The following is a 12,334-nucleotide window of genomic DNA, read 5'->3' on the forward strand; positions in this document are numbered from 1 at the left end:
TCTTTTTTTTTTTTTTAATCTCTAGGTATCCGTGAGTCACCACTGTAAATAATGTAAGGTAAGGACTGGAGCTGATCATTTAGCCTTCCTGAAATGGGTCTCAGTTTTTTGTTTCCATCTTGTTATTTGGTTTGTTTACTTTTTTATATTTAACCTTTGTGATCCAGATTTTTTTCACTTCTTCCCTCCTCTCCTGCCCTGACTGGGAAGATAAGCAATTCAATATAGGTTGTACATGTGTAGTTACCCAAATTATTTCCATAGTGGTTATATTGTGAAGGACTAACTATATTTCCCTCCTTCCTATCCCACCCCTCACTTATTCTATTTTCTCCTTTGACCCCATACCTTTTCAAAAATATTTGCTTTTAACTACCCTCTCCCACAATCTGCCCTCCCTTCTATCATCCCCCCTCTTATCCCTTACCCCCTATTTTCCAGTAGGGTAAGATACCCAATTGAGTGTGCATGTTATTCCCCCCTTAAGCCAAATTCAATATGAATCAGATTTTCCCATTCCCTTTCAACTTCCTGCTCTTTCCCTCCACTGTTAAATTTTCTCTTGCCTTTTTTATATGAAATAATTTACCTTAATCAAACTCTCTTTTTCTCCTTCACCTAATTAATTCCTCTCTCACCTCTTAATTTTATTTTTTTTAGATATCATCCCTTCATATTCAACTCATCCTGTGCCCTCTGTCTAAGTATACATGAACATACATATGCCCCTACTCACATATATATATATATATATTTATATACAAATACACCCTCCTATACTTGCATATATGTGTGTATACATATACATACATACATATAAATACACACACATATATTCCATTCATCTGTCCTCATACTGAGAAAAGTGTCATGAGTTACAATTATTTTAGTATGTATTCCATGTAGGAATATAAATAGTTCAACTTTAATACATTTCTAATGATTTCTTTTTTTCCTGTTTACCTTTTCATGCTTCTCTTGCTTCTTTATTTGAAAGTCAAATTTGCTGTTCAGCTCTGGTTTTTCATCAACAACACTTGAAAGTCCTCTATTTCACTGAATGACCATACTTTCCCCTAAAGCAGTTTTTCTGGGTACGTGATTCTTGGATTTAGTCCTAACTCCTTTGAATTTCAGAATATCATATTCCAAATCCTACGATCCCTTAATGTAGAAGCTGCTAGGTCCTGCATTATCCTATTTGTGTTTCCACAATATAATGGAAAACATTGTATTGTGTTTTCCAAACAACGTGTTTCTTCCTGACTGCTTGCAGTATCTTCTCCTAGACCTGGGAACTCTGGAATTTGGCTATAATATTCCTAGGAGTTTTCTTTCTGGGATCTTTTTCAAGAGGTGATTGGTTAATTCTATCATTTTCTATTTTGCCTTCGGCTTCTAGAATATCAGGGAAATTTTGCTTGATAATGTCTTGAAGGATGGTTTCTAGGTTCTTTTTTTTTTTTTGATCCTGGCTTTCAGGTAGTCCAATCATTTTTAAATTTTCTCTCCTGGATCTATTTTCCAGGTAAGTAGTTTTTCCAATGAGATATTTCACATTGCCTTTTATTTTCTCATTTCTTTGGATCTGTTTTATAGTATCATAATTTCTCATCAAGTCATTAGCTTCCAAACACTCCAATCTAATTTTGAAGGAGTTATTCTCTTTAGTGAGTTTTTGACATTCCTCTTTTCCATCTGTCAAATTCAGCTTTTTAAGGCATTCTTCTCCTCATTGGCTTTTTGGGCATCTTTTGTCAATTAAGTTAGTCTATTTTTAAGGTGCTATTTTCTTCAGGGTATTTTTTGGGTTTCCTTTAGCAGGCTGTTGACTTGCTTTTCATTATTTTCTTGCATCATTCTCATTTCTCTTCCCAATTTTTCCTCTACTTCTCTTATTTGATTTTCAAAAACCGTCTTGAGCTCTTCCATGGCCTGTAAGCAGTTCATATTTTTCTTTGAGGCTTTTGATTTAGGAGTTCTGACTTCAATGTCTTCCTCCTGCTCCATGCCTTGATCCTTTTTGTCTCCAAAAAAGAATTCCATGGTCTGTTTTTGCCTCCTCTGCCTACTCATATTGTCACCCAATCACTTGACTTTTGAGCTCTTTGCCATGGTAGAACTCTGCTTACAGAATACAGAGAGCTTTGTCCCACATTGCTGAGGGTTTTGCAGCTGGCAGAGCTATTAGGAGTGTTCCCTCTCTACAGCCCTCACAAGCTCTGGCTCACTGGTCACACACCCCAGGACCACCACCCCAGAATGCAATTCAGATCCAAGGTTAAAGCAAGAGTTGATCCCCCTACAATCTGCAAGTCAGGAGCTCCTGAGGCAGCCACATGGTGAGGCTGCACTGCTGTGGTGCTCCTGCTGCTTCTTGCCCTGAGGGCAGGGGCTGGACCACCCAATTCTGTCCCCCCTCTTCCAACAGAGTTCCATACTGACCTTTTACTTTGTCTTTGGTGTTTATAGGTTGAGAAGTCTGGGAACTGCCACAGCTGCTGGTGATTCACTCTCCTGAAGTCTGCTCTGGCTGCAGCTGGTCCAGGCACCCCAGGGCTGGAACAGGGTGGCTCAGGTGAGACTGTGCTCAGCTCCCAGCTCAGTGTGATTGACTCTTCTTGTTGGCCTGCCAGGCTGCCCTTTGTGGGAGATTTGTTTCTCTCTTTCTCTTTCTGGGTTCTGTAGCTCTAAAGTTTGTTTAGAGTCATTTTTACATGTATTGGAAATAGTGGGAACCAGAGCTCATGCCAAGTTTGTGCTTCCACTCTGCCATCTTGGCTTTGCGTCAAGTATATCTGTTTAATTTTAAAGGGAGAGTAATGCTGACTTCTTGGAGTCGATTATTTTAGGGACCAAGAGGAAAAAGTTCAAACATGTGTTTTCTCTGAATGATCCTCCACCTCCATCCTCATGCAAGATAAAATGATCTTGCTCATACAAATTTAATAACAATAATCATAATAATGATGATAGTGAAGTCAAAGGCCAACACAAAATAAACACAGAGAGTTCTGGGAGAGTGGATATATTTTCTAAGAAGAAAAATGGTGTGTTTCTCCCCTCCCACCTACCACATTAGTCAGATTTAGGTCATTTTTATGTATCTGGGTGTAGGAGGGAGGCATCTAGACCTTAGAGAAGGAGAAGTTGACATCTTGTCACCACTTATTTTTGCAATGAGTTGGGAAGCTATTCCATGGATATAATTTATGTTTTTCTTGATTGTCTAGACTTAAAAAACTATACAGAACATTTTAATAATCATTATTAAATTTAAAAGTGAGTTGTGTGTATTATTTGGAGAGCTAGTTTTTAAAAATTTACCAGCATGTCACTGGGTGCTTCCTAGTGGTGGATGGGAAGATGTAGTAGTTTTCAAGTCTCAGTGTCATAATCTAAAGCACAACTGCACTCACCCTGGAGAAGGGCTATAAGTGCCAACAACATGTTCCCTCACAGCCTACAAGGAGGTACCTTAGTTGAATATCAGAATGCCTCTGTCACTGATACTATATACCACATGAATTCCATTAAGAGAGAAAAGGACCTCTGAGGATGAATTATGAGGTACCCCCTTGCTATATGTGTTCTCTAGAAATGTGTCTCACTGTATTTCTGACTTAAGTTAGTGTTTACCTAGGAACCCTGTGCATGCAAAAGGAGAGTATATTCTGGGTTAGACAAAATGTTTTGTGCCATCTGCTGTTTTATTTATTTTTTCTATACCTTCTCAGCTCATCTCTTTTCAAAAACTTAAAAATAATTCTATGATTAGATGACACCTAAGGTCCTTTCTCACTCTAAATCTATAATTCTATGAAGTTCCCTAATACTCTTCTGTTCTCCACTGGATTTGGTTTTTATGGAAGGGGCCTTGGATTTAGCTATAGACAAAGTGGAAGACCATGAGAAAATTAGTCCTACTTTCTCAGGAAAATTTTTGAGGTCATCACTGTTTCTCCTGTGAGCTCACCATCATGTTTCCCCCAAATGTTCTCTCACACCAACCACAGTGGTCTCTTTATGAGCTGAAAGTGGGATGATATTCAGGGCAACTGACATACTTTGGTAGAACACTTTTTAACTTGGGGAGGGGAGGCAATGTTATTTATTGCTTAATAATATTAAACTTGTGTCCATAAGCTCAAAGTCTTTGGGGGAAAAATCCTTATCCACTCATAAAAAAGCAGGAATTGCAAATGAGGTTGAAGTCACTGCTTCTAGTCAGGTTCATCTGGAGATTTTGTTTTTTGACTTTTCTCTTCCTTTGACTTCTGTTGACAACCAAAAGAAATGAGGAGCTGAGAAATGTGATGATCTTGGACCCCAAATTAACTCTGGAAAGTATGTAGAGAAAGAATAGCCTAGAATTTCATGAAATATGCAGGTTGGTAACTTCATATCAAAAGTTAATAATTACAAGGTCTTTATAACCCTAAGTGAGACAGAGGATTAGAACAAAGATACAGATTCCTTGAACAGGAGAAAATAAGGTCAAAAGAGAGATTAAAAACTCATGGGTGATATTTAGCTACTGACAGTTATTCTGAATTATGAAACGGCTTGACCTTAGAAATGAAGGTTCTCCACCTGTGAAAACAAAGAGAACCATCCACAGCTCTCCTTTCCCCCACTTTTTTATGGGGAAAAATACAATTGTGGATTTTTCCTTAGTTGATATTCACATCCCTAGGAGAGCAAAGATTTAAGTTTCTTTTACCCAATAAGCTAAAAAAGAGATTCTAGATTATACTGTAGAGGAGGCTAATTGTCACAATACAAAGAGTAGTAGGCCTGGAGTCAGGAAGACCTAAATTCAGTCATTGTGTAACTATGGGAAAGTTACTTAAAATGCTTTCTGCTTCAGTTTCCTCAACTGTAAAATGGGGTTTATAATACCACCTACTTCTCAGCATTGTGAGGACTAAATGAGATGAGTAAAGTGCTTTTCAAGCCTTAAAAAAGATATACAAATATCAACTCTTATTATTATCTGTTGACTACTTAAAATAATATCATTAGAAGACACTAGTGGTCCTACAATATCAAAGGCATGTAGTATACCTCTACATATTCATGCTCCTCTATAAATATACCGACTAAACATGTTACATATATGTGTACTTCTCTACCTGTATGCTCAACCATGTACATTCCCTAGTTGTCTATTCTTTTCATTTATCATGTGTGTATGTGTGGGAGAGTATGGAAAACTGTGGGGGGAAATGTGCTGTTGCTATTTTTCTTACCATACTATTTCATTGTATGACTTGCATTTAAATGAGCAAATTGTTCCCTTTATCTGACTAGTAAAAAAAATATGTTGATCAGAGTTCATTATAATTTCAAGATGACATGAATACAATGAATATTTTCGAATTATGGTAGCTTTGGAGCCCCACCTGCCAATCTATGGTTTTTTTTTAGTATTCTTAGGTATTTTTATTTGTGGGTTTTAAAATTTTATTTGTGGGTTTCCCACATTAACTATATACATTTCAGTTTTGAAGACCCCATTTCCTGGTACAGATTATAACTTTCAATTATACATTTCATCTTCTATTATTACACTCCAAAGTCTCTTGCCCAATGCTCTCAGTAGGCATGTTTAATTTAACATTTTACCATTAGCAGAACACAGGATGACAGGAGTGAAAACAGACATAAGAAGTAGCTTTTGACCAAGGATAACAGAGTGCCTTACTTTAGTTTTCTCATTTCTAATCAGGGATAATTGAATGAGGCAAAAAGATCTTGTAAAATTTCCTGATTGTTAACTAAGACCTAGTTCATCCATCCATGTTTCAGCAAAAGGGCTACACACTGCCCCACGTAGCTATGTTCATTTTAGGGAAGATTGTATTTGATTTATTAAGGTAGCAGCAAACTAAGGTTTAAACTCTTAAAATCAGTTTGACCTAAAAATGTGGTTTTTAGGAACTTTCACTACATCACTTAAAATATTCATCTTCTCTGTAGTAACTTCCAACATCAGATTTACATTTTCAAATAGAATCTATAAGGAATTTAGTGTAATGAGAAGGGCCCTGTCTATCCTTTGTCTCTGCTTCCTTCTGTCTCCAAGTTCATTTCAAAGAGTGAAAAAAAAACAAACTAAAACAGAATATAAATCTGGTTCATACCTGTAATGAGAAATTTTTGAATTTTTCAGTTTTACTAAAATTCCCCTAAAAGTCTTCTACTGACAGGAATCAAACATTGCCCCAGTAGCTCGTGATTGGCAATTAGCAATTAGCAAATTTCAGAAACTTCAGGAGATAACTTCAGATAAGTGTGCATGCTAAATCAAGCAGCAAACATGGTGTTTTTATTGAAATGGTTCTTTAGAGAGTATGCTTTGGAGCCATGAGAAATGGTGGTGTGCTAAAAGGAAGCGTAGAGAGGAGCTGGTTCAGATGGTCATAGGCTTTACCTTCCAAGTTTCAGAGCAAGGATCTCCATTTTTCTATGTGGGTCAATTTGAAAGTAATTATTCATTCTCTTCTCATTGTGACCTTAGCCAGGGCCATGGAGTTCAGAGCAGAAACTTAACAAAATAGTGTCCACTGATAACTTTGGACAGAATGAACAATGGCAGTAGATCAGAAAGACATTCAGGAATATAAGCATTTGTTTGTATCATAATGTTTGGATGGACTATCAGTGATTGAGAGTCATGGTGAAATAGCATATTAAGCTCTGGACTTGGAATCATGAAGTCTTGGGCTCCACTCCCATCTCAGAAAAATTGCATGACACTGAATGAGGAAGATAGCTACTCTGAGTCTCAGTTTTCTCATTTTTGAATTGAAAATAATATCTGTAGCACTTACCTGATAGGGTGGTTGTGAAGAATAAATCAAATAAGATAATGGGTATTATAATAATAGATAACATAGAACACTGTAAGGTTTGCAAAATTCCTTAACTCTGTTATCTTAGCTGATCATCAAATCTACCCTGCAAGGGAGATTCTTTAAGTATAATCATTTTACAGATAGGGAAAGGAAATTTGAAAGATGAGTGACTTACTTAGATGCCATCATCCAATTTGTGTTAGAAATCAGTATTCCTGAATCCCTGTTCTGTCTCTGATCTCTATATCAAACTGCTTCTTCCTTTAAGTGCCTTCTTTCCTTAAAGCATATAAATACCTGTTGGAGCATATGGGGGGTTTGCCCATCTACTTTTGGTGTCCACCTGTCACTAAACTGTAACTAAACTAAACCTATGGCTCTCAGAAGCTGCAACACGTACAGTGACCACTTACTGCTAAAACTGTCTTGGCAGATGACCTAAACCAGGTTGAGGCTAACCAACAAAACCATCAGTGATTTAGGGGGATGTCTACTCCAAGCATGTGAAAAACAGTGGAATAAGCAGATGAGGAAAACATAGTCTTCCACAACATGATTATTATGGAAGTGTTTTGCATGAGTGCACATCTATAACCTATATTGAATTGCTTGCTTTCTCAATGAGGGTGGGTGGGAAGGGAGGAAGGAGAGAATTTGGAACTCAAGAGTTTTAAAAACTATTGTTAAAATTGTTTTTACATGCAACTGGGAAATAATATATACAGGCAATGGAGTTTAGAAATCTATCTTGGCCTACAGGAAAATAGAAGGGAAGGAGATAAGAGAAGTGTGTGTGTGTGTGGGGGGGGGTATTATAGAAGGCCAGGCAGATTGGGGAAAGGGGGTAATCAGAATACATGTGGTCTTGGAGTGGGGGAGGTGAGAGATGGGGAGAAAATTTGAAACTCAAAAATCTTGTGAAAGTGAATGTTGAAAAATAAAAATAAATTATTTAAAAATAATGAGAAAAAAAGAGAAAGGAGAGTAGATAACATACCTATATTGTATGATGTTAAGGATAGAAGACATGGACCTTTGTCACAAAATATTTTCACCATCACTTATTTATATTACCTAAATTCCAATACTGGAAATCTATTCCTTTGGGTTTTGACATCTCTAGAAAAGATAGTTTGGGTAAACCTTTATTGTGTGTCAGAGATTCCTTCAGTAGTCTGATAAAAACTATGGACCCCTTCTCAGAATTTTATTTTTTAACATAATAAAACAAAATATATAAGATTTCAAAGGACACCAATTATTGGAATACAATGATATACATTTCTGTGTATATGCATACACATGTGTGCTTATACATACACAAGCATATATGTATATGTACTCTATACATGTGTGTAGCTAGATATGCATACATACATGCATGCATACATGCATGCATACATACACACATACATTTGAAATTCATGGACCCCAGGTTAAGAACCCCTGGTAAAGATGAAGAATCTAGGCCAAAGAAAAGTAAACTGACTTGATCAAAGCCAGTTAATTTCTGAGCAAGGATGAGAAGCTATCTTTATTTTTACTATATCATATTGGTGGTTGTCTTCATTCAATTTCCATGACTTCTACCCTCTAATTTTCGGAGGACTTGCTCTAGTTCCCATTGAATAGATTTAGAGTTAATGATGTCTCAGTCACTGATTATGAACTGGCCTGCCGCCACCACCACCACCACCACCCCCACAACCCCCACCAGCACCACCACTACCACCACCACTACTATTACTACTATACCACTACTACTACTACCACTAGTAGTTTTACTAGTTCTACCAATAATGAAAATAATAATTTCCTTAGCCTTCTGTTGTGAACTACAAAATAAACAGGTTTCCTATGCATTTTATTAAGTTCAAATACCATTCAGAAAAGATTAACAGGGGCGGCTAGGTGGTACAGTAAATAGAGCACCAACCCTGGAGTCAGGAAGACCTGAGTCCAAATTTGGCCTTAGACACTTAACACGTAGTAACTGTGTGACCTTGGTCAAGTCACTGAACCCCAATTACCCTGCCTTCTCCCCTCCAAAAGAAAAAAGCAAAAAAAAATTAATTAAAAAAAAGAAAGGAGGGGCGGCCAGGTGGCTCAGCGAGTAAGAGCACCGGCTCCAGTGTCGGGATGACCTGGATCAAATCCCGGGCTCAGATACTCAGCACCACACCCAGAAATAACTGGCCATGTAACCTTGAGCAAGGTACTTAACCCTGATTGCTTAAAAAAAAAAAAGAAAGGATAAATTAAACCTTAAAAATAATCTGTTAAGCCAACTATATGAGCAGAGCACTATGTTTGGTTCTGGGAGAGTTATAAAGTTTAGATGAAACCTTTCCCTTGCCCCCAGTGGCCTTATGATCCAGTGGTAGATGACATAAACATAGAATATAATAATCATATAATTATTATATAAATGTGCTTTAGAAAATCAGTGAACTAGACTGAAGTGGGAGGTTCTACTGATGTAAGAGATGGGGAAACATCAGAAAAGATTCCTTGTAGGAGGTGACATTTGAGTTCTATTTTAAAGAATTGGTAGGAATTCAGATGGTGAATGCATGTGTGAGGTAATAAATAAACATTAATTAAAGGCTTATGCTCTGTAAAACCATGTGCTAAGGAATCAGGATTAAATACAAATTCCAACTGGCCCCTGCCCTTACAGAGCTTGCATTCTAATGGGGGAGTAATACATATATGTGCATATGCATGCACGTGTGTATGTATATACACATGTGTGTGCATATGTGTGTACATATACATATTATATATGTAACGGAATAATCTCTGGCAAAGAAGTGTTTGAATTTGGGAAATAACAGGAGTGTAGAATGGATTAATATGAAAGTAGATTAACAGATGCTTTCTAATAGCAATGATAGCATTGCTTTTATTATTGTTCCAATGTGAGAAAAAGGTAAGTGGAAGCATGTTGTCTCTACTACAAATAAAACAAGGCCATAAATTCATTGATTATGAATCTTATCCAGAGAATAAAAACAAAAATAGTTGACACAGATAAAGCTCCCTTTCTCTCTGTTTCTGACCCTATCACTCTTCTTTCTTCCTCTATTCTCTCTCTTATATATGTATATATAACAAATATATACATACACACATATATATCCACATGTGTGTATGTACACACACATACAACCACAAGCATATTTCATTTCAGTCCTCTACCAATGTTTTGATGTAGGTAATACAAGTATCATCTTCATTTTACAAGTAAATAGATTGAGTCTTCAAAAGATAAAAATGACTTTCATTAAGGGGTTCCCCAAACTTGTCCTTTTGAGTGGTCATATTTTCCAGAAACACTGTTGCCTTCTTGAAGTGAATATTTTTAAAAGGAGTTCTGGGCAAACCAGAAAGAACGAGAAAGTAAAAGTGGAAAAAGTGCCTGCTGAGCTTAGGAATTCCCTCCATGCTATGCTGCATCCCAGAGAAGTTTGAAGAAGCCTAAGTATTTGTCTTTCTTCTACCAAAACCAAAACCTGGGTATTGCTTGGTAGCACTGGTATAGCTCAATGAAATTCTGTACTTTCTAAAAGTGACAGAGTTGGGCTTTCATTTTTGTCTTGATTTACCAGAATTTCTTGGTTTTTTTTTTTGGGGGGGGAAGTGACTTGCACAAGGTCACACAGCTAGTAAGGGTTAAGTGTCTGAGGTCAGATTTGAATTCAGGTTCTTCTGACACCAGGACCAGTGCTCTCTTCACTGAGTCACCTAGACATCCCCTTACCAGACTTTGAAGACAAGACCTTTCCACGCTACAAGTAATATTGGTACATTATTGAAGAGTCAATATTTTCGCATAGGTAGCAATAGTGATCATACAATTATCAATAAATAGACTAGAAGAGACCCTCAGAGTCCATCAAAACAAACTCCCTCATTTTTTCTCTCTTTTTTATTTTTTAGTTTACATCATTCATTTCCACAAGATTTTGAGTTACATATTTTCTCCCCATTTTCCCCCTACCCACTACACCAAAATAGCAATCCCACTGAATATCCCCTCCCCTAATCTGGTCTCTCTCATATGTACCCCTATACCCCCTCTGACTTTTAAGTAGGGCAGGGTGGATCTCTATGCTCCAGTGCCTGTATATCTTGTTTCCCAGTTACATGAAAAATAATACTAATTATATATATAAACATTTGATTTTAAAACTTTGAATTCCAGATTCTTTCTCTTCCTCCCTTGTCTTCCACCCTCACTGGGAAGATAAGCAATTGAATATAGGTTGTAAATGTGTAGCTAAGCAAAACATTTCCATAGTGGATATATTGTGAAAGACTGACTATATTTCCCTCCATCCTATCCAAACCCCCACTTGTTCTATTTTCTACTTTGATCTTGACCTTTTTTCAAAAGTGAGTGCTTCCAACTTCCCTCCCCCTCAAAGTTATAGGAATGTAAATATTTAAGATCTTCTCTGCCCCTAGGCTTAAGTGCACCTGGAACCTGTGGTGGGAGGCTTGTTTTTCAGGAAATACTTTGTGATTGGGCAGTGGGTCAAGAAGGTTGTTACATTCTCTGAGCCAGGAGAAGGCTATAAAAGCCCTGATGGGAGGCTTTGCTTTGGGGCTGTCTTTGAGAAGTTTTGTGTGATTTCACCAGATGAGAATCTGGGCAGCCATTGTTATGAGCCCCCCAGCTTTGGAAACCCAGATGTTGATGTTGATGAAAACCTCTCTGGTAACTGTGAATAGGTATGGATGTATGTAATGGTTGGATAGTTTGGAAGCCTGTCTGCTGAAATGTTCTTGTAACTTATGCTTGCAACCTATGTATACTCTGAAGTTTGGAGTGCTGACCTTTTTCCCCTGAACTAGGTAAATGATATACGTTTAATTGATTAAAGTTAGCTTATTAACCCATTTTGAGTTTTTTTTTTCCTTTAGAAAAGCAGATCTGAGAACCTGTGGTGGCAGGAACCCTGGGGACACTGGGGTGCTTGCAGCTACACTCAGCCTTCCCTCTCTTCTATAATCCCTCCTCTCATCCCCTTCCCCCCTACTCTCCTGTAGGGTGAGATACCCTATTTAGTGTGTAGGTCATTCCCTTCCTAAGCAAAGCTCAATGAGAATAAGGCTGACTCATTCACTTTTACCTTCCTGTTCTTCCCCTCCATTGTAAAAGTTTTTCCGTGCCTTTTCTGTATGAGATAATTTACCTCATTCTGTCTCTCCCCATCACCTATCATTATATTCCTCTCTCACCTCTTAATTTCACCTTTTAAGTATTATACCTTCTTATTAAATTGGTCCTGTGCCCTCTGTCTATGTATAGCTGTGCACATATATACACATATCCACATATGTATTCATATGCCCATATACCCTCCTATATAGACATATATGTATGTTTACATATGTGTGTATGTATATATACAATTACATACACACACACACACATATATATATATATATATATAAATACATTTATA

Source organism: Petaurus breviceps, unplaced genomic scaffold, assembly GCF_028583685.1.
Source record: "Petaurus breviceps papuanus isolate PSGF00001 unplaced genomic scaffold, PetGlider_PUasm1.0 90731, whole genome shotgun sequence".
Taxonomy (NCBI): Eukaryota; Metazoa; Chordata; class Mammalia; order Diprotodontia; family Petauridae; genus Petaurus; species Petaurus breviceps.